Source organism: Polypterus senegalus, chromosome 1, assembly GCF_016835505.1.
Source record: "Polypterus senegalus isolate Bchr_013 chromosome 1, ASM1683550v1, whole genome shotgun sequence".
NCBI classification, from domain to species: domain Eukaryota; kingdom Metazoa; phylum Chordata; class Cladistia; order Polypteriformes; family Polypteridae; genus Polypterus; species Polypterus senegalus.
In genome coordinates this window covers 291148114-291172098 of record NC_053154.1, presented here as the reverse complement: position 1 = coordinate 291172098, position 23985 = coordinate 291148114, and the positions used below count along the sequence as shown (strand labels likewise).

The following is a 23985-nucleotide window of genomic DNA, read 5'->3' as shown; positions in this document are numbered from 1 at the left end:
TTTTGGGGGCGGCATTATTATAAGGCTCAGTACAATTCGTGTGTAAGCAGGGGGTTCGGAAAAATATCACTCATGAATGAAAAAAGTAAAATTCTCTGATTTTTATCCACAAATGCTTCAAAAATAATTTTTAGACTGTCCTTCTGTGATGACATCAGACACAGCATTTGAAATTTATGAAGCAATAATAAAAATAAACATAAACATTACACTGATAATAATTTCTAGGAAGATAAACAACTAATTTACAATTAAAAATTTTGTTTCGTTATCAAACCAAATGTGTTCTTGCTCTGTGCAGAAAATATCCCCACCTATCACTTGTACACTACACTGGTTCTGGTTTTCACAGCATAATTATATTAAACTAATAATTAGAAAATGGCTTATCAGTGCGGCTATACTATATTCTCATCTAGTTGATGCTTATAAATAATTATATTTGAAAAGTATTGCTGTTTCTCTATATATGAATAAATCTATGCAAAATTTATCTTAATTTTTCTCTATACGTCATTTTAATTTTCTATTTAAATAGGTTAACATATTCAGATATGTTGGAGGTCGACAAATTGAAGCACCACCCCGCCCTGAGCGGCACGAACTCGAGCTATGCCTCTGTGAGGCCTTCAGGTCTTACTTGAAGAAATCAATTTAAATTGAGTAGGGTCTGGCTGCAGACCTCCAGAGTGCTCTAATTAAGGATCTCAGCTGAACAGCCAATCAAATTGCATGTTAATGTCATATTGTTTACTTTGTGAAAATTCCAAGAAGGTCCTGACTGGGGCTGCCAGCACTTCATGACACTCCCATTTCACTACACACCTACAACAAGACATGTCTTACTCGGTAATCGTCATTACTCCTGGGTAAGATAACTCTTCCATGACCCTAATCTTAACAATAATGTAAAGATGTTTTATGAGAAGGACACGCAGGGTGCACCTTGAAATGAGTGTTTTGAAAAAGATGCAAATCACTGGGTATGTGTTATGATTTACATTCTATTTATGATTTTTATTTTAATTCCTCCATTATTTTCAGAGATCTAGAACTCGTTTTTGAGTTTTTTGGAACCACAGGTTTTCATCCTGTTTACGTTTAAATCCACTGTTATGTGAATTACCTGTTATTTTAAGCTGTTCTGCCCGTCATTTTGTATTCTTAAGATTGCAGGCATTTTTAGATCCCACCTTTAGGGTAACAATGTGATGGGATAAAAGGTCACCTCGTCTCAAAATCCACATCAGTTTGTCTCCATTTTGTCCAAAAAGCCTTCTATGGATTTCATCCCAGTACACACTCAGACCATAAAAAGAAAATAACTGCTTGCTGCTCTTCTTTGGTGCAAATGGAGACTGACACTGCCATGTTTACCCCTATAAAACACCAAGAGAAACAGACTGATCAAGGTCAAAACTGTACCAATGTGACCACAGCAACTCCATGTGGGGAAAGCTGTACAAACAACACAAATAAAATTACCACAAAGGTGAGATAATTATTAACTTTATGATTGAAGAGTGTGTCTGTTTGATTCCTGGTTACAAGTTATCCTCTGCTTCTTGACTATAATTAACGTCTTTCAATTTTGCCCGTTGCTTGATCTTAATTAGTTTTTCATTCTCTCACTATGTTTTTTGTAAAATAAATTAATTTTAAGTTCTGAACTTGTTATGAACCTTTCTTTACTCTAGATATGAGTCCATGTCCCAATTTCACTCTTCATTGCTCTGACCTCTTAGTGTGGTCATTACAGATGTAGACATTGTCACTAAAGGAGCTGGTAACTGAAAGAGCTCCTCCTGCAGACAATCTTTTTTTTTGTAAAAGGCAGATTTCATACAACACCAAAGACTATCTTGTGACTGTCGTGTTAAGAATTTTTTTTTTAATCAATTTTTTTATTGATGTCAAACAAATAGTAAAGCAAGAGAAAAAGGGAAAGATATTTTCATATTCACATTTTGAAGAAAAACCCTCCACCTGTGTCCACACGGAACCCAACCCAACCCCGGAGCTATTTAAGAAAGTGGATCCCAAATTAGCACTGATTGATCACACAGGTCACCAACAGGGTCCAGAGGGCCACACGCCTGGTTGAGGAAAGAAATCTTAATAGAAAAAATATCAGATTGAAATCAAGGGTTCACTGCCAGCCATGACTTGATCGGGGGGATAGTATTTTTCCATTTACTAATAGCATGCGCAGGTTCTCCGTTAATCTGTACGGCTGACAGTTCTAATAAAGCTAGGTTGCAAAATCAGGACTTCCAGACTGAGAAAGTGACCAATTTGGGGTCCTTCCGGTGGGAGACATTCACAACTTTTCCTGCTATTATGGCCAATGTAATAATGCACAGGTAGTAAAGGGAAAGAAAGGAGAGCAGAGAAATCTAACAGAAGTAGAGTAGTAGGAAAGCAAGGGATAGAGATAAATAAGATGGAGGAGAGGGCCTTAGCAATTGAAGCCCAAAGAACAGCAACAGTGGGATATTCCTAGAAGGTGTGGAAAAAGGTGTCCTGTGCATTAACGGCAGAGTGAATCAGGGGCTAAGCCCATCAGGAAATGCTTCCTATGGTGATAATAAACTCCATGGACAATTTTATACTGAGTAGTGTTAAGAATTATGAATTTATAGTAAACAAATTCAATGTTTTTTTTTTTTATCATTTCACAAATGTGTAATTTTTTTTGTCTGTCAGTCTAAACCCAGATACATGTGTAAAGTGTAACAGCGCCATGTCAGTAAAAAAAATCAAGTTATTCATGAAGAAATAATTCTTGTTCATAAAAATATCATTCCCTTCTTTGCCTTTTGTTGAAAGTAACAGAAATATGGGTCACTCTTCAAATGCTTTCACTCCAAGAGACTCTGCTATTCTTAACTCTTTTTCAAGTTCATTTCCAAAAATAAAAAAAACAAATCCAAAATACAGTATTCTGGGGATTTGAACAGTTTGTTCTTTCTGAAACTTTAAAACTAGAAGTTTCTGGGGGTCCTTTCTTGGCTTTTATACACCTGAACTACTGAAATTACTGTTTTAGATTCAAAGAACTTCCCTTGTGTATGACTTATTTAAAGAGCTAAATCACACCTGACTTTGATTTAGTCCTCAAGAGCAAGGATGAATTGCCAGTTTCCGTACTTTCCCTCTTCTCTTTTTTTCTTTTTAGTTAACCATATCTGATTGATGTTTCTTCCCAGAATAATTTTTTCATACATTTTTATCCTTTCATAATAAAAAGTTTTTTCCACTTCACTCAGTGTTTCATTTTAATGAAATGGAAATAATTCATGTAAGAAGCATAATATGTGACACAATTTTCACCTTTGAAAAAACAGAACAATATAATTCTGCACAATAATGAATCATCTTAGACCACATTTTGCTCATGTCAAGTAAAGACTGGTTGGTTTCAACAGTAGCAAGAAGTTCGATCAGCCACTTCACAGAGTTGACCCAGGTTACAGGTCAGAGTGCCCTCTCTGTGTAGAGATTACATGTTGTACATATGTGAGGCTAGGACCGGAATTTCTTTCTTTCTTTTTTCAAGAAGTGGATATGGGACTGTCATCTCTTTCTAGATAAAAAATAAGAAGTTAACCTCATCTACACTCTATCAGAATGAAGGAAAGAGATAAAAAGCAGAGCGCTACCATTCCGTAAAATGTCTGGGGAAAACCCCCAAGTGAAACACGTTATGTTTGAGAAGTTTTGAGTGCCTAAATATTCTTGTACTGAGGTAAAACATTTTTACAGTTTGTTAAATTATTGTCATAATATTTCATTTGTATGGTATCTTAATATAGGATTACTTAGATATAGTTTTTAAGGCTATTGTTAAGCTCATAAGGGATAGCTAGCATTATTTTTGGTAGTGTGCATTTAAACAGGAGTTTAGCAGGCAGGTGTCCTTTTGAACAAAATCAAGCACATTACAAGGTCTCTGCTCTGATTTTATATTCCAGGCACCATATAGAATCATGATGTTGTTGACCATGGCCTCCCATAACACTCTGTTCTGTGGGCGCACAAATGATCTTCAAGCTAGTCATTCTCTAATGAAAGTTTGTCTTCTGCAATCAATTTTTGTTTGATTTTTGTAGTAATTACCAGATTTTTGGTAGCTTATTTTCTCACTATGTGGCTGAAACCCTTCATCTTTCTCTGATTGTCAGCAGCAACCTTTTCTGACTTCCTCATTGGTTGTGTGGCTTGTCATAATGCACTTTAGGAATCACAACTCCAACATAATTCTCTTTTCCATAGGTGGTGAAATTGTCCAGCACTCTGAGACATAATTGAGAACAGGGAAGACATAACACTCTAAAATTTTGATCTTAGTCTTCAGTTTGATTTTACTATTGAAAAGAACCTTCTTCACTTCAATGGAGGCATCTTTAGTCTTACTGATCCTCCATTTGATTTCATATTTGCACTTACTATGAGATATTATTATGTTTCCCAAGTAACTATTTATTTGTCTGACTTTCTCATTAGTAACTGATATTGCAAATAGGAGCTTCCTTCTTGCTGGAACCAACCATACATTCTGTCTTCTTGCACTTGATCCTTACACCTCTTTTCTCACTTTCACTACCTATATAATTTTGAGAAATTTTCTTCAACTTTTCCTCTGAGTCAGCAAATTAGAACTGCATCATCTGCATGCAAAATTTTTTCTATATCTCTTAAGATCTTCTCACTGTAGAAATTAAGCAAGTCTAGAGAAAAGACATATCTTTTCCTAGCTCCTTTCTTAATTGGAAACTATGTAATGCATAACTGCTGAAGCTATAAATTCACATTGATTTAATTCATAAAGTATTTTGCCACTTTCATAGATTTCATTATGGACATTGGTTAGCTGAAACCCACCAATGAGACCATGACTCATAGGATAGCAGGTGTTGGTTCTGGGATGCATTTAAATAACACTGAAACATACTGACAGATATGCAAATGTAAAAGCAGATACTAAAAAAGTGTTATAACTATTAGATGGTATAAGTTTAAGCTCAGCTAAACATACTGGTTAGTATATGCTTATAAGAAGAAATGAAATAGGTGCTGGGACCTTTCCCTTAACATTTTAGCATACTTAGCTAAATGTAGTTTCACTAACAAGTAACAAGACCACTGGAAATTATCAGTTGTTTGATTTCAGTTAATTCAGCTATTACTATCAGCCACCAAGGTACTCTATAAAGGTAAAAAAAATTGAAAAGCATTGTCCAAGACATCAAATTGACCATAGAAAGAAAAATATCAGAAGAGGAGAAGAGAGAACAAGCATTTACAATTAGCTTTAAGAAGACAAAGACTATAGCAACCAAAAATCCATTTAGTCACCTGACACCAAGCTTGAGTGTGACTCTGATATAAATCGTTCAGGCTGCATGTTTTTATCCATTATTTTATTTAACATTTGGGTGTATGTGTAATTTCTTAGCTAATAAACATAATTTTAGACTGAAATAAACTCTTGGTATTACCTCACTGAAACTATCATGTTGCTTACTGACATTAGCAGGTTAAAATGTTAATCGTCGATGTAACAAACTGTGCTTGATCAGGTTAATTCATTTCAGGGGTAGCAAACTGGGAGCAGGCTGTGTTCTGTGATTCCGATAGAAGCAGACTCTTGGCCTCTTTTAGGATATTTAATGCAAGCCTTTTGAGGGAAACCAATCCTTGATAGGCATATGTTTGCAATATCCTTTAAAAGATAACAAATTGGGTACAGGCTGTGTTCTATGATCAGTGGGGGGAAACTGAGAGCAAGGTGTGTTTCAGCCATTGTTAAGGTATTCTAGAGGCTTGGTGTTGAATCATTTACAATGGTATCCCACCCTTATGAAGGAGTATTCTACAGTGTACATGTAAAATATTGTTAATAATGTAGACATTTTCAGGATTTACTTGAACAGCTATAAAAAAGGCAGGCTAAAGTGTCTATTGTGGACACTTTCATTCTTACCTATAACATCACTAAATTAAAAGGTCATTTATTAGAACATTACTTTTTATTTGTCTGTAGCCTAATACAGTAAATTATATAAATTGTGGTTAATTAAATAAGAAACATAATGAAACAGACTTTTAAGTATTCATTCTGTTTCTAATTGTACTGTATATTTGCTAGAATACATAAAATAACACATTGTGACATGTAAGTCCCTGTCTTGCACCCCAAAAAGTAGTAGGATCTACCACTCTCCTATACATAGACACAACATTCAGGCAGGGTTGTGGCCATGTAATCCTGTTCCCTGCATTTACAATATTCCTTGCATCACCCATCAACGACAGCGTTTATAGTGAGAACGTAGTTGGCTCGGATTTGCTTTTACTGTGAGCCGCTACAGCACTGGGAGCCAATAGGCTGTCTTCCACAGATGCGGTGATCACGCTTCAATATGCTCTTCGGCGTGTCTTCCCGACTTTAGAAACCTTACAACATCTGTAACAAAACTGAAGGATGGAAAAGTCAACACTTCAATACTAGTGATGAACAAACTCCACTGTGTTCATTTCACCTCGAGTTTGGAGAAATCACAGAAGTGTTTGTGAAAATCGTCAAACTTGGCAAAATGCAATGAAGACAATAGGGAAGGACTCACTAAACTAGATTTGATTGGATTATAATGGTGTAATCATCTTTAAAGTGTCCCTGAGGGCTAGGGAAATGTCTGCAAACTATACTGGATTGAATATTGTAATGAAAAAGGTAATCTGAGCTGTACGGCAGCAGTGCAAACCACTGTACCACCATGCCTTTTTGATATCAAAGAAGAAAGAAAGCAGTCAGAGACATATAATCATATATTTCGTCAAAAAAAAGTGGAAATACAATTGTCCATTACTCATAGTCAAAAGTCAGAAAAAATACTTGGGTCTTTTAAAGGAAGAATATTCAAAATGTCTTGTTCTGATTAAGCCTGCTACCTTATTCTAATTTTGTTTCTATATTGTCTGTGCTGATGCTTTGTACTTTTTCTTCTTACAAAAGAATAGAATCTTGTAAGCAGTAAAAAAACTTTTCATTATTATTATTTCAGAGTCTCCTGTATTTAGAGTGTGATGTGCGTCAGGCTCCTTCAAGGTGTTTTTTTATATATCTTCTCTTATACTGAAGTGGAACTCAAAGATCAACCTGCACATTTGGCGACAAGCGGACATAACTCATATTTATGATGTGTATGTTTCATAAAAATAAAATTTTAAGAATCTGAATTATTTACATATCTGTTCTACTACTACGTAGACTCTATGGGGACTCTAAATTTAAATAAATTTGCCAAGTATCAGAGAACTACGTCTCATTGAGTCTGTAATTAGAAATGATCAGCATTACTGTATGTACCTGGGGGCAGGTCCCATCCAGTGTTGGCTGTTACAGCTGTTATGCTAGCCTCGCAAAGCATTATGGAGCACTGGGGAAAAAGGTTCTCCTAAACTGTCCAAATTCGACAAGCAAGGGTAAATGCCAATGCAGCAAATTTGCTGCAAATAATGCTTTGGTGAAATTCGCTGATCAACACTACTCAACACAAATGCTTACCTGATCAGAAAGATACAAAGCAGTAGTAATCCTTGAGATGTAGAAATTGATGAATGCACGTATACAGTACCAGTTCAATGTGGCCAAGCTTTGAACAGACATTCCAATAGTCATTTTAAAGAGGATGGTCCTGACGAGGTTACTTGATAAGGCTTTTAGCTTAATGATTCTGACATCATTTCATACAACCTTGTTTACTGATACACATACTAACACACGAACACTGCAATTCTTTCCAAAGGTGGTCCCAAATCTTACATGTCTCGACAAATTTTAACAACAATGTCACCAGAATTTATTGTTAGTATTTCCTCAGAAGAGTTCCACAACAGAAAGCCTTTTCCATCTTGTCTGCCTGAGAGAGTCTCTAAGGGATGATAACATTGAAAATACATTTTTCATTTGAATTTTCCTTTACATTTGCTCAACATTAAAAGGGGTAATATCTAGTCCCCAACCCTCATTAACCTTATTAGTTTGGGTTTTGGTTTTATTTTACATTAACAATTCAAAATTATCTCTTTGTACCTGTGAGTGTGTGTCTGTGTGTGAATTTGACCCATCATCACACTGGGACTCTAAACAACGCTGTTTCCTGCCTTGTGCCCAATGCTACTGATAAGGCTCCAAGGGCCCCTTAACTCGATTAGGCAAGTATGAGAATGTTATATTATAAAATATTATGTTATGTTTTATAAGGCAAAGGTAATAAAACAGATTGTGAGAAACAGGGATACAATACTGATACAGCATTTAGTGGTAAATAGTATGAAGAACAAAAGAAAATTCCAATTCTGGAAATGTAGCAGACACACAAACACAATCTTCTAATTGGCAATTACACATCTTAATCATGCGTCATAATCTGGCCCAGGCACTTGTATAATGACCTTGAACTGGATGAACAGCCAAAGTGTAAGTGTTCTGTTTGCAGGCTTGCTGACTACACTAATACAATATGACATATCAGCACCTGCTACTGAATTTCCCAGGGTCAGGTTAGTTTCATATTATATTATTTCTTGTAAAGTTTTCTTTAACCAGAAATTGAACTTGCATATTTTTTTGCCAGCAATGTCCTGGCTTCCATGATCGATATCACAGGAACTGCACATTGTAACTGAAGGCAAAGTTCGCACTAAAATATGTTAAAGCTGTGATAATCCACTTTAGCAGGCAGCCTCATAAATACTAAAAACCCTAAAAACCAAAACTGCCATTTTAAGGAAAGAAAAGAGAAGAAATGTGAAATCGTAATTCAACTTGACATGTGAAGCGAACCGTAAAGATTTTGACTCAGACCACGCAAATAAGACTAATATCTCAAAACAACAAAAAATAACATTAAACAGTTTGGAAATATGCACCAGCTCCTCCAGAGAAAAATTCTATTATTATACATATTATTATAAAAGTAATATCAATTGATTTACGTAATAAGAGAAAAATTCTTTTCTTTGACTGCATGGCCTTTCGAGATAATAGGCAATTCCCTGCTCCCTTTCCGTCTCTTTTTTTTTATATTTTCATTCATCATAACCTTGCATGGATGGGTTCGCTGCATCTTATATCTGGTATATGGATATTCTGGGCTGCCACTTAGGCATCAACTAGCACATTAACTACAAAAAGCTGAAATACATTCAAACACACCTCTGGAGACACTTCAAACATACCTCCATGCTGCATTGTCACGGCACAAACATTTTATTTTATTTTTTTCCAGAATTCAGACAGCCTCAAAAGCATAGCCACTAGTGATCAGACACTTGATCCAACTCCATTGATGTATACTTCACACACGACCTCATACTTTACTGATAACAACTAGACTTACTTTCTAAACAGGAAGCTAACTTTTTCCTTGATGCATTTAGTTTAGTTTTTACAAAGTTGAAAAGGAAAAGAAAAAAAATAATGGATGCAGACAATGTACTGTAGCTGTGAGACATTGATAAAGGGGTGTCAGCAGTCTGGTGCTTTGACATATGGAAACAACGTGTTACTGGGTATCCCATCAAAGTACAGTAAGCAGTCAGTTATTAGGGACACAAATTATGCAACTCAGCGGGGATCGGTAGATTAATGAAATTGTTTTGGTCACAGCAGACTGTAGAAGGATGTGACATACAGGTAAGAGGTATATACCGCATTAGCTTGATTTCTGTTTTTGCTTACTTTTTATCATTGCTACTTTTAATTCCCATGGAGCTATACATTGAACAGATTTGCTCATGTGTATTGATAGCAAACATATTTGAATTGGTCATATTGTTCTAACTACCTACTGATTTTGGCAAGTAAATCTACACAAAGGAATATAGGGTCTAAGGTGACAGCTAAAATGCCCTATGGATCTCAGTGACAAGGAACTGCTTGGCTGGCTAGAATCACTTCATTAGATTTCTCTTCTGCATGGAATACATTTTATTTTTTGTAAATGCACACATTCCAGCATATGCATCAATTCCACAGCTAGATGTAACTAGAAAGCTGTTTGATGTCATTGTTGCTCCCTTGGTGCTGTCAGCTCAGCTACACTGCATATTGATTATTTAAGTTTTGCCTGATTTATAAATGTTTGTGAAACTGAGGTGTATACTCAGCAATTAACACACTAAATCAGGAATGATGGCAGCTTAACATAAGTCATTGATATGTTTCTGTAAAAATGGTCTCAATATCAAATGTTACTCTTATGATCTCGATATGAGTTCCATTGTACAGTAGACATAAGAGGGTTACGTCTTTTAGGGACTGAGCCTTTTAGGTTTGGCCTCTCAAAATCAGAGGTTCAGCTTGTTTCCCCAGCCAATTTGTATGAATAAGCATACCAGAGTAGAGTCAGATAAACAAAGAGTATGAGCTTGAAGTCTGTACTGAGATTATGGAAGTGCTGTGAATTAAAGGTGTAGATGGGGTTTCAAGTCCCAAATAATCTCCACTTGCAGACTACAATATTATATATTTATAAATGATTCACATTTTGATGATTCCTCTTTTTCACTGCAAGGTTTTAAAAGGCTGGCATCATTGGGTACACTCTGTAGATGAGATGCTAGCTTAACTCATGCAAAAACCCTTCACTTTAACATTAACTTGGACTGGGGAGGTTTAAAATTATAATTATGTACAATCATTAGAATGTAGGAAAAAACTGGATTACCACAAAAAACAAGGGGAGTATGTGCAAACTGCCCGGACTGAAATTCAAACCCAAGACTTTGGTGCAGAAGAACATACTGTGCCGCTAATAAGAAACTCCTTAGGCCTTAATTTTAATCTAAGCAATATGCAAAAGCTATTAAATGTTAAATAAAATGTTAGGTTCTATTGTAAAGAATGTTGACTATAAAAACAAGCACGAACTATATACCATAAAGCACTAATGGGACCGCATCTGGAGTACTGTGTGTAGTTCTAGTCACCACGGTACAAGTAAGACATAGCAGCACTTGAGGATGTGCAGAGGAGAGTGACCTAGTGTATCCCAGGATTTAAGGCCCTGTCATACCCCGACAGGCTCAAAGAATTAAACTTATTATACTTGAGTAGAGGAGACATGCCATGTAGTTGAAACAAAACCCTTGACAGCCATTAGGAAGTATCTGGATGAGATATTGGGACAACTTGTTTGATGGTCTCTCGTTTGTCTAATTTCTTAAGTTCTTATGTATGTTCTAAACTACTAAAATGTTTCTGAGAAAAACCTGCGCTGATGCTCAGGTTATAAGGATTATTGCAGCATGTGTTTATAAGGTAAGATGAGTTTTGACACTGAACAGGTTTGGGAAGCAGGGGTAGGGTAACTTAAAATTATTAAAATATACCAAATTTGGAGGTGGTGTGCATGGTTATGGAGAGTTACTTCTGATGTCTCATACCTTTGAAGTTCATGCTGCTGTTGTTCATGTATGGACTCGCCAAGGCTTTGTAGAACCCATACCAGCTCCCCTTCAAACCACCTCCACTTTAGTTCTCTAGTTTCCCTGCCAACTCCTCAAACTAGTGATTCTAAATTAGCTGTCTTTGGGTGCTTGTTGTGGATTGATGCCTTGAGTAAAGTTGCCAAGATAGGCTCACGCTCCAGCAACCTTTAATTAAATTAAGTGTGTTTGAAAGTGTTAGATTATTTTTGTGGATGCAAAGCACTGAACATTATGCTAGGTGTTATTATGAGCGTCTTTATGAACATGGGTGAACTGTTCAACTTAATTAGCTTTTAAAGTCCATGACTAATGGTGGAGGTTCAATGTGTATGCCTCTGACTATCATTGCAATACATAATAATGAAGAGAGGTGCTACTCATTTTTCCCAAACTTGAACAGGAACGTTGCTTTATTTCTTTTTCCAAGAACACATACCAAAGGGACTATACTGGTCTCCTACATAGATCTTGTACAGTTGTGCAATAGTGACAGGAAAACCACAAATTTTCACTGATGATAAGACTGCTGGATCAGTGTCATCTTCCTGCCTCATCTAGACCCCATGTCTCTGGTGACTTCAGTACTTGCAAACTGTCCTCAAGTGGCACTGGACACACGGCTGATGGTAGATTGTGGTACTCGATTGAGTAGCTATAGACATTGATCAGACAGAAGCAACAGTCCGCCACGTGACCCTTCTGTTCTCATCATACTATTGGGACTGCGAATGGCATTAACATCTGAGTACCTCTGAGCCAAGCTCACAGATCGACAAAGTTTGTTGTTTAACAAATGTAAGGAGCTCTCGGTTTGTCTTTATCACCAGTTTTACAACTGAAGTAGACCTCAAACACTTTCTCAACAAGTGAAGTCATGCTGCATCTTTAAAGCTTCAGTGTACACTCACTACAAATGTAACAGAATGCTTTGTGGCTATAACAACACTGGAGAGATATTTTGGCTAAATGCTAAGTATGCACACACTATGTCATGCCTACAAAACATGTGTATCTGCATATATAGAAACTAATATCAATGTAAGGAAAAGCATCTGTGTATGTGAGCAGCTCTTACAGGCTGTCCTGTCAGCACTCATTCTGACTAAGCCTGTCAATGTGTGCCAAAGCTTTAGCACATCCTCTGAATGTTGTGTGACCTGCACTTAACACATAAAAGACATGGCTAGACTAAAGAAATGAGCTTATGGGCAACTTATTAGTAGACTTAAAATATGACAGGAAATTACAAAAAAAAGTGATTGTAATGGTACATGACAGTTGATTTGTTTTTATCTGCAGGCCAAAATTCACCCAGTTGTATTCAGGTAGCAAAATCTTCATTGTATAGTGTTATTAGTACAAAGTTAACATGCTGTTTAATTTAATTTTCTAGTGGAAAGGTGATAATTTTTATTTGTTCACTGTGTTATTCTTTTATAGCTCTTATATTTATTATTACCTATTTTCCTTGGCACTTTTATCCAAGGTCACTTCTACCATTAGGCCACATTACAACTGATGACAGGTCAGCTGACCAGCTAAGGGTCACACAGACAGGTAAAGGAAGAATTCAAACCAGCTACGCCGGATTTTACAGTTCAGTATCTAAGAAACAACACCATACTGTCTCCTTTGAAACATGTAAGAAACACAATAGAACACCACATCATCAGGGAAGTGATGTGAAATTAACCGTTAAAATTATTTATTGTCTAAAATGTACAGATGGGCTACTGCTTCCTCTATGCTTCAGTCATCTGGCAAAAGTTTCTAATTGCCTAGTGAAGGTTCTTTAATAAATCACAATCACTTTTATAAATCACACATTTTAGGATAATTTCTAATACCAGATATTTTTTTTAGTTTTATCTCAAACTCATGTCACTGTCAGAAATTGCACTCTGCTCTGTCCACTTATATTGAAACAGTGGTTAGAGCTGATGCCTCACAGCTCCAGGGTGCCTGGTCCAAATCCTGGCTCTTTCACTATCTTTAAGGGATCACCACATCCATGTGGCTGTCTGGTTAACACTTTGTAAAGGAGATACTTGAACCTTTTCAGCTGGCAGTTTTCAGGTGACAGGCCTTAAGCTTGAAAGTCTTATCATGCTGAACAGAAGTGCAGAGTATTCAGGGAAAGCTGAAAGGCAAAGCAGAATTTACAGTATTTTGTTTTGTTAGAAAATGAAAGAGGACCTTAAAAAGTTTTATATAGCCAACTTTAAGCAGTTTTTAATTTCCATGGAAAAATAATCTTGAGCAGTGAAATTCAGTAACATTTTCTGTATGTTTTGAGAAAACAGTAAGCTGTCAGCTAACAGAGATAAAAACAAGTAAGCCAGCTGTCCCTTGTGTCTGAGAAATGAGGAGGAACCTGTCTTGTATTAGGCATTTCTCAAAAGAGAGTTTATTCTAAGTTCAGTGGCTGCTTATTCTAACAATTCTAATAGTTGAGACTTCTCTCGGTTCAGCTGTTGCTTTTCAGACACTTCTGTAATAAGCTCAACTCAGTTGAAAACATGGACACTGAGAGAGGGGTCTCCTAGCTGAAATGGACACTTTCATGGGGTTCTGTCTCTGAAAAAACTTGAAAAAGAGCTCTCTCTCCTGGAAGAAATCTTTTACTTTTCATTGATTGATTAATTTGCCTGTAAAGAAAAGAAGCCATCTGGGAATTGTCATCTGGGATTAAAGAGAAACTGAAACTGCTTGAACCCACTCAGTTTGTATAATTTTTGTATTAGTTATATATGCTATATTGATTTTTACTGCTTATATTTTTGTTCTTGATGCAAATAAGTAGAATTTTTAAATGAAAGCTTAAATCAACAACTTTGTCTGATAGCTACTAGCATAGCAGAGAAGCCAAACTGTCCGCTCCTTGTCTAACAGCGGCCCTTTAACGGCATGAGAGGATGCTCTTGTGAAGCTATATACTAGTGCTAAATTGGGCTGAAGTAAAGGAGCGAAATTAAAGATAGCCTCAACTGAAATAACGACCACTTATTTCAAAAAGCATCTTCTCCCAGATACTATAAAGATGGTGCAAAAGAGAGAGGATGAACTTAATGCTAAATATTAAACCAAGCCACAAAACCTCTGAGCAGTGCAACAATTCTATTAACAACTGTGAACAATTATAAAACCACACATAAACAGTTCGTCATACTGAAGAGCAGTTCAACGTACTTAAATTACAGACAGTTCCAGTCTGAAACTCCTGAGGCACTTCTTGGATATTTGAGTGTCTATTGCCAGCACGTTCAATATCGAGCTGCTCTGGATAAACCTCTGTAATGAGAGGCACTTCTACTATTTACCACTGATTCTTTTCCTGGCAATTAAAACAAAGACATTGAGCTGTTTGTAATTTAAGTATAGTATACTGAACCTCTCTCTGAATTGAACTGCCTTTATCTGTTGGTTTATAGTATTGTTATCATAATTGTTGCACTGCTCAGCAGTTTTTTGTGCTTTCCTGTAATATTAGGTATTAAGCTCATCTTCCGTCTTTCACATCATCATTAAAGACAGCCTTAGTCAGCAAGTAACCTGCCATTAGAGGCCCCTAGGGTTGAATATGCAGGGTACAATACGGAAAGTGATGCAGGTAAGAGGTTACAGGTAACAGTTGTGGAGCTGCATTTGACATTTCTTCCTATCCCCCATTAAAAATAAAACCTTTCATGTTAGGTGCATGACACAAGTGATCTGAAAACATATTTTCTAAAGATGGATAGATTAGGTCATTTGTCCAGTCTAAATTAGCTCAAAATGACTGGGTATGGGCACTAGGGTTGTCAAAAGTATCAAAATATTGATAAGTATTGATTGTAAAATGTTTTAAAATTGTATGAATATTAATTTTTCATGGAATTGATTGTACAGACTTCATTACGAATGCATTTCCCGTTTTTTCTGTCTTTTGGCAATTGCACCTCATAGACTTTAAATGGGTATGGCTAGAGTTGCAGCCCCGTTTCCACCCACAAGGTGGCAGCTTCAGCAGTGCAGCTAATTGACAAAGAGGGCAACTAGACTGGCATTTGGAAATACTTCAGGTTTTTTTTGGTTTTTTTTTTGCTAAATACGGCCAGAAAACCAGAATATACATGCAAGCCTATAATATTTCAGAATACCAACTTAAGGGTCTAACACAAGCAATTTAGCCAAAAACTTGAAGGACTAGCATGCAAGTCAATACAAAGAAATTCAATAATTCTAATAAATATAATAATGTTATAATTTCCAAATTATGCAAACATACATAACATAAGCCTGAAAACATTTGCGTTTGAGGTAGGGATGCAACATTTGATTTTTTTTTTTTCTACAGGTTAAAACTTTTTTTCCTGTCAGTTAAAAGTTTAACACATTAAGACTAGAGTGTGTAATTATTGTTATGTATGGAAAACATTTATTCTGCTGTTTATTCAGGTGCTCTGTTGCTCCCTCAGTTTTTAAACCCTCACCACAAACTGTGCTGCCTTAATGCTTTACTATCTTTTACTTTATTATGTGTGATATTAATATTATATTTCACCACATTTGCTTTATAATGCAAGGTGTAAAAACTTTTCAATGCTCAATTGCATAAACTGGCGCTACTCCATGTCCTCATATACTCAGATTTAAACTTATTTACTTTTTTATTTTTTATAGAACTTTACTCCTACCTTTTACAAAAGATCGCACTACGTGAAGTATTTGCATTTATTGACTTTAATTTATATTATTCATTTTTATCAACATAAGGAGTTTAATGTAATGTAGAATTGCAGTTTAGTTAAATACATTTTTAATGGGTTACAATTATATACTTTATTGGGTATCAAAAATGGTATTGAATCTCGTCTTGTCATGTGTGGTTGGTGCCATTGTCAGGTTGTACCTTTTCATCATTACAGTATATTTGGAACCTATGAATTACCTGGAAAGGAGCACATGACTCCATGGGCCAATAAAATCTAAAATGGGAGGGGCTGACCATGCCTAAAAAGTTGAAGGTATAGTGAAACAGAGAGGAGAGAAGAGGGGCAAGGAACAGCGCAAGAGAAAATTTGTAGATATTACAGGGGAAACTACACTGACTACAGGAGGAGTCAAGTGAACCTGGGTTCATGCATGGAAAGCAAGAGGTCTTGATGACATAGACGATCATTTTTCTGTTTGATAGAAAACATGGGAGAGGGCCTGAGGTGCCTGTATGAGGAGGCTTCCCAGTATTGAGGTATGGCTCGGGGAAAGCCTCACAATAACAAACATTAAGTAAAAAACCTAAAGAGTATTTCTATGGATAGACATTCAGGGGACTTTGTTCACTCAGTTAATCCTTTAATATAATTGCTATTTGTGTATTCTTGTTTTATCAGTGGAGTGTCTTGTATTGTAATCTGCCAGTGTGGGGGGTGTCAGGGATGCCAGGGGCCATGACTCGGCCGGGACATCATGAGGGACCAGATGTTGGTCTGCGGCCACCCTGGATCACGTGGGGGTCGCCTTCCTTGATGCTCTGGGGGCCACGGGTATAGGGCATGGAAGCTCCATCCTGTAGGGGCCCGTGGTCACCACCAGGAGGCGCCCCAATGCCTTGGGGACCTGTTACCCCAGCACTTCCACCACACCAGGAAGTGCTGGGGGGAAGACTTTGGAGGATACCCGGAGAGCTGCCGGGAGAACAGCCAAGTTCACCTGGAGCTCATCCGGGTCATGTATAAAAGGGGCCGTCTCTCTTCATTCGAGGCTAGAGTCGGGTGGAAGGAGGACGAAGCAAGAGAGGAGAGTGGAGGCGGCCCGAAGAAAGGCATTTGTGGCCAGGACTGTGTGTTTTGGGATTTGTGCACAACTGGGTCTTAGTGACCATTGGACTGGGTCTGAGTGACCAATTATTACTGTATATATTGTAAATAAACGTGTGGTGGTTGAGAACAACATGTCCGCCTGTCTGTGTCCGGGTCAACTTCCACAGGGGTTTATTTGTTTACAATAATAATTCTGTTTCAGTCATTGTTCTTCTGTTGGTGTGCTCTGTACTTGTTCTGTGGTTAGCAGGGAAGCAGTGCCAGTCATTTGCACTCCAGATCATTTATATATTTTTTTCTTTTAGTCACCACTATAGGGATTGGTAGTGCTTACTATAATCATCCCCTCCAAGGGCGGGAAAAGGGTCCAGAAAAGTGGTACATGGGTTAGCTCATACTGTGTACCAAATATTACTCCAGCGCCATATAACCCTTATATTGTTTAAGGCAAAATTGTCATGTATGCTGCCTGTGTGAGTGCACTACCCTGTGATGGTGTGCAACCCTGTCCAGGAGATTGGTTCACTTGCCTTGCACTCAATGGTTGCTGGGATAGGTTTAAGCAACCCTCTGGCATATTACAGATGAATGGATGGGTCAACCTTTTTGCTTTAAAACTCCTATATACAAAAGAGCTCTAGAACTGACTAAAAACACTTTGTATACAATAGCCTGTCTAGGAGTAGGAGAGCATTTTCTTTAAATATCAGGGTACTTTCCTAATGGAAAGGCAAATTTATGTATAAAAACACTCTCTGTTTTTTTTTAAATCAATCATGTGGTTATACCAGAATACCAGTATAGTGTATATTGTAGCGACCCGTGGTTGAGTCTTGAAGTTTTCAGAGCCGAACTCAGCCTTGCACTTCCCCCAAGCTGGTCGGCCAGCGGAATGCCAGCGCCATGCACGCAGCTGTACCTAGCTCATTAGGCAAGCGAGCACTCGTGTCCCATACACCGCACGACTCCGAGTGTCTCGGCAATCATTGCTTAGATGAAATCTTAGCAATACACAGCTCTGTCCTGTTGTATCTCTTTATTAGAGCAGATAGTCAGAAAACAAAGCTCAATCTCATTGCATAGCCATTGCCAAGGTCATTAACGAAGCCACCTTTCTCATTGATGGTAACTATTTACAATTTAATAACCCCGGACGGCAATAACCCAAACCCACCCCACCAGTTGAACACAAACACATACAACAATTACAACAGGAACAATAATTCGATTGCCTTGCTAATTTAACACAACAGTAAACTTTACATAAATTACCCACAATGCATCATGCCGCCAGCGCTGGCTGCCGGGTCACTACACAATGAAGCAAGTCAAACATAAATTGAACTTTGCTTATTGTGAAGCAACTTTGGCAACTTTTATGCTTTATCTAATGTCTACAATTATTTAACAAATAAAAGTTTTGTGTATCTACTGTAATTTTATTAATTAATAACTGTCTCCTTCCATTTCCTGGATCAACAGATCCAAGGAAAGGACCTGTCCTGGATTTGGCAATATTCACTCACACTCACACCAGGACAAACACCTAGAGGAATAACCACAGGAATACACAAAGAGCAAATACATAAGAGGCCAGGATTTAAGCCAGAAAATCTTTTGAAGCTGTAAGGCAGCAGAATTACTTTCTTGTGCATCTATGCTGCCCATAATCAAATAGTTTCTGAGAAAAAAAAACATATACATTGTCATACAGGTTTTGTTCTAACTGTCAAACAAGCTAATTTGGTATATTCAAAATTGCAGGATAGTAATGGGAAAGACAGTTGTGGCACAAGGAGTGAAAAAATGAAGTGCAGGTTGCATATTATACCATAAATAGCTCAAAACCTTGATTCTGTTTCCCCTGAAACTGCAGACCATTACAGCTGATAATGATAGGCGGAATGGCCCACTACATATTGTAAAGTGAGAACAATAAATATTTGTTCGATGAGCAACTGTAGTGCCAGAGTCCTCAATGGATCCCCATGGGGCAGACGTTTCAGCATTTTTCAAAAGCATAATAGGCAATTTTATAATTACTTATTAATCCAAATAGACAAAATAAAAGCGTTTTGCCCCTTCTTATAGACTCAGGCATGTTCTTTCACTTCAGAAATGCCTGCCTTCACATTTCTACCAAATATCATCAATTATGATTTCCCAGTTTACTACAAAGAGTCGACAGACTAGAAGAATATGTCTTCTGATACTGTCATCCTTCCTTCAGCTGTCTCTCTTCTCTGACTGACCTTCCCAATTAACTTCAACTGCTTCTCATCACTTTTCAAGTCGTCACTGAAAATGCCATCCTTATCGGCAGTTTCGGCAAAGCTCCAATGGGTTACAGATTGCTCGATTTTCAATTTGTACGGCCTCATTTTGCAGGTGTTTCTGTTTGCACCTCATCAGCAGCGAGGTGAAATGTTTTGTGTTAAAGAGACCCCTGCCTATCTTTCATAAATCTAAGCAATCTTTTCTCTCAGTCTAAAAATTGTATTGTGATAGGTGGCCTGGTCGACAGTGGAATAGCAGGCAGGAAATGTTCGCACATGGCAGTGGTAGGGCTCAGCACGACCCCAGGAATCTGAGGGAATATGGACAAGCAGGGAAATAATGTCACCATACCGGAGTGAAGATTGAGGGGCAAAACCAGGGGACAGAATGCCCTGTATGGATGCCCCAGTTGCAAAAAAAATAGAGGACCTAGGGTAAATTGAGGGAAATGCAGCTTAGAGACAAACGTAAAATGATCCTTTAAAGGCATTTGACTGTTGGCAAACCAGAAACTTCCAGGAAGTTCTGGCTCCATTTACAGAAGTAAAGCAAAGCCATGGAAGGCTGGCAGGATTTTAATAGACCTTCCCAGGCTGGAAGAGAAGTGACCATGCTACCCTTTAAAGTGGGAGAATGACCTGAAGAAATGATCCTCTTAAGGGAACTGACTGCTCAGGGGTGCAGGTAACACCAGGGGATGTGAGTGGTAGCTTTAGTATGGTGATTTTAACTCTGAAGCTACTTTGGGATGGATATTAAAGTTGCCTCAGACCTAAAGACTCAACAACCTTGGACTTGGGAAGGGAGCTGCAGCAGAGGCCCAACTGGTTGAATAAAGATGTTCCAGCTTATATATATATATCCATCCATCCATTATCCAACCCGCTATATCCTAACTACAGGGTCACGGTGGTCTGCTGGAGCCAATCCCAGCCAACACAGGGCACAAAGTGGGTGTGTGGACACTTTTTCTCTAGTGTCGTTTCTTGTGACTGAAGACAGAGAGATATTAATTAAAGTTAGTAAAAAATCTTTTATTAATACACACCAGGCAAGGGTAAGATGACAGAGAAGCACAGTCCTAGGACACCTGCCCTTTATCTGCCTCGAGGGGTCGGTATCCCAAATCTTTTATAGGGCCTTTGTCTTATGACTTTGGTTGCACCAGAATTTCAAGCCGTTACATCTTACAACATTTTGCTTGGATCAGCATTTACCACATCCTTTAAGTTCATCAGTTGGTCACTTGTGGTTTTTTGTTCGTTAGGAGAAACAAGTTTACACTTGCACTATAAAGACAGGTTCTGCGTGGCTCTATCATGTATACCAGATTGATCAAACTGATCAAACTATTTATTATTTTTCCACAGGTGCCAGCCCACCGCAGGGCAGCTTATATATATACAGGTGAAATTCCGTTACAACAAATATCTTTACAACGAAACTTTCATTACAATGAAGTATTTTTACGACAGCTTCCCCATATGACATGAGTCTATGGAAATCTCATTACTATGAAGTACATTCAGCAGATACTTTCATTACAACTAAGTGCACAAAAGACCTTGAAATGCCTGAATGAATCTTCAGCTGAGCAGTTAGTTCTGTGGCCGCAGTTCAGTTGTGCACAACGATCCCCAAACAGAAACATTGTAATTTATTTTTCTTTCTTCGAACTTTCCTCGTACTGTTTTTTTTTTTTTGCCTTTTTAGTTTCCTGCAGTTTTCATCGATACCTTTTGTTTATTGCTCGTCAACATTTGAAAAACATCCATTTGAATTTAATTCATTGTCACCCGCCTATAAAAACGGCAGACACAAAAAAACAATAAGAGTTTATATTATAAAAAAAAAACTTTACATTTTTTGCAGCTCTCAATTGCGGCAAAAAAAAAAAAGTCGTTGCCAGTGAATTCAGAATTTCGCCATTGACACTGTCAACTTTCTTGAAAGACAGAGCAACAAAGGAAATAAAATCTCGTGTTGCAAACGTATGTGGACTGCTGCATCTGAAGACGTCGAAAAAGCAGTTTTTATGTGGTTCAGTGATGCTCGTTCAAGAAACATTGCTATTAATGCGGCACTCATTCAAGAAAATGTGAGGTTTCTAAACTCTCTTGGGACCTCCCCCAACTACACAGCACACCGAAGAGTGTCCCAAAGTGCGATCACTGTGTCTGTACGGGGCAACTGCAGGCTCCTAACTAGGCTGAGTCTCTATGCCAAAAAAGACAGAAAAGATCTCGATGGGTGATGCAAGGTTAGGAGCACATACATTGTAAATGCAGAGAACAGGATTACTTGGTCACTGACCTGGCCACGACCCTGCCTAACTGCTGTGTCTGTGTATAGCAGAGTGGCAATTCGCGCTACACTAAATAACTGTACCGTTCCTGTTTCAAGCTGAATAAAGCTGGTTTTGCTAAAGTACTGAGACTAAGCCTCATGTTTTGGAACACATCCACAAAACGGTATCCCTTTTAATTTTCCTCCCACTGCTAATACACAGGCGAGGCGAGCACGTTGGCAAAAGAAAACCTCATAGGAGAGAAATGCCTAGAGTAGTTCCTTTCAATTACCTGACATCTCTGCATTTCAATTTTTTTCTGACGATTTTCAATAGTTTCTAGGACCCCTACTGCATGGACTTACACAGCTAGTATAATATCTCCCGGTCTGCATATTTCCACCTGTGTAACATTAATCGTATTCGCCCCTCCCTCACTCCCCACACCACTGCTATCCTTGTTCATATCCTTGTCACTTCTCGTCTGGATTATTGTAATTCCCTTTTCTTTGGTCTTTCTCGCAAATCTCTTTATAAGTTTTAACTGGTCCAGAATTCAGCTGCCCGCATCATTACTAGAACCCCCTCTATTCACCATATCACTCCTGTTTTGCAGCAGCTTCAAAATCTTTCAGTTAAGTTCCACATTCAATTTAAAACTCTTCTGTTAACTTGTAAAGCTATCCACAACCTTGCCCCTCCATATGTGTCTGACCTCCTCCATGTTGCCATTCCCTCCTGTACCCTTAGATCCTGTTCCTCCATCCACTTGACTGTCCCCCTCACCCATCTTACCACCATGGGGAGCAGAACATTCAGTTGCTCTGCTGCCCAGCTTTGGAACTCACTACCATCTCAGCTCAGAAATAATGAATCATTCTCACTTTTAAAATTTAAACTTTTTCTCTTTGACTACAATTGCTCACGCAAGCTAAGGAGATGCGGACGGATCAGCTGCTGTCTTTCTGCTGCTGAGCTACATGTTCTGCTTGTCGCGCTGCGCGTCAATCATTTAAAACCCTGCATAGCAGCTGTTCTTTGGTCTCACTGCTTTGTCTTGCGGGACATTAAACTGTCTCTTGTGGGACGTCAGGGGCCGATTATTATTGTCCTTAGTTTCTGAATTTACACATATATTATTGTTGTTCTCTTGTGCATCCTTTTTGCCTTCTTTTCTCTCCAAAGCTTTCGTTTCTCTTTCCGACATGCTGTTCTCTCTTCTTCACTTAGTAGTTCACGTGCCATCTAGATCGTATAACATTTTTAAGAGCTGGGAGCACATGAAGTGCGTCTGCCAAAAGCATTCCAACAACTGCGAGGTTAGATGTCCGTGAATTTGTTTTAAATTGTTTGTAAGTAGGGCGTGACGTGCAAAAGTCACCGTCTCACGGGTCTTGCTTCCTAAGGTTGTAATGTCTAGTCTCGCGTGACGTCAAAGTGTTTCTCCGAGATGATCACATCTCGACCCAAGATTTTTTTATATAATAGATAGATATATATACAGAGAGAGACAGAGAGAGGGAGAGGGGAATGATAAAGGGCTGCTTGATGTAGTACTTTGGTGGGAAGTATATGACCCACCCTACTGGAACAGAAGAACAGAAGAAATTTCATACATGAGATAAGACCATCAGTGCAACATGCTCACTTGTTAGCTAACAGCTAAGCTGTCCCAGTATCTTTCTATATATAAAAAAAATCCTGGAATGGAAAAGCAAGGCGACGATATGTGATCTTCTCGGAAGTTCTCAAAAGACATTTTAAAGACCTGTGAGACAAAATAGACTTGCCACGGAGTATCTCGCGGGGACCATAAACATGAGACTTGGTGCCAAGAGATTGTCCCAGGGCAGTCTTGCGGGAACGTGGAACAAAAGATTCTTGCACGACACTCCCTTCTTATCAAATAAGAGCACGGACAGCCAGCAAAATATTCAGTCATGTAAAGTCATGTGGCACACACAGATCCTGTACTCTCAGCAAAGAAGCGTGGAGAAAAGAGACCCAAGGCGCGATACATATGCAGAGAAAGGTACAGAATATGAAAGCAGTAACAGTCAAAAGTATTGTAGCGTCCAAGCCAAGCAGAAGCCTTTTTTGTTTTAAGTGATTGTTAGGTCT

General features: G+C 38.1%; 1 protein-coding gene across 3 annotated transcripts in view; it reads right to left on the bottom strand.

Moving 5' to 3' along the window:
* The window catches only part of LOC120543437 (VPS10 domain-containing receptor SorCS1), a 1156507-nt gene that overhangs the window by 1058933 nt on the left and 73589 nt on the right, over nucleotides 1-23985 (bottom strand). The gene's annotated exons all lie outside the window — the stretch shown is intronic.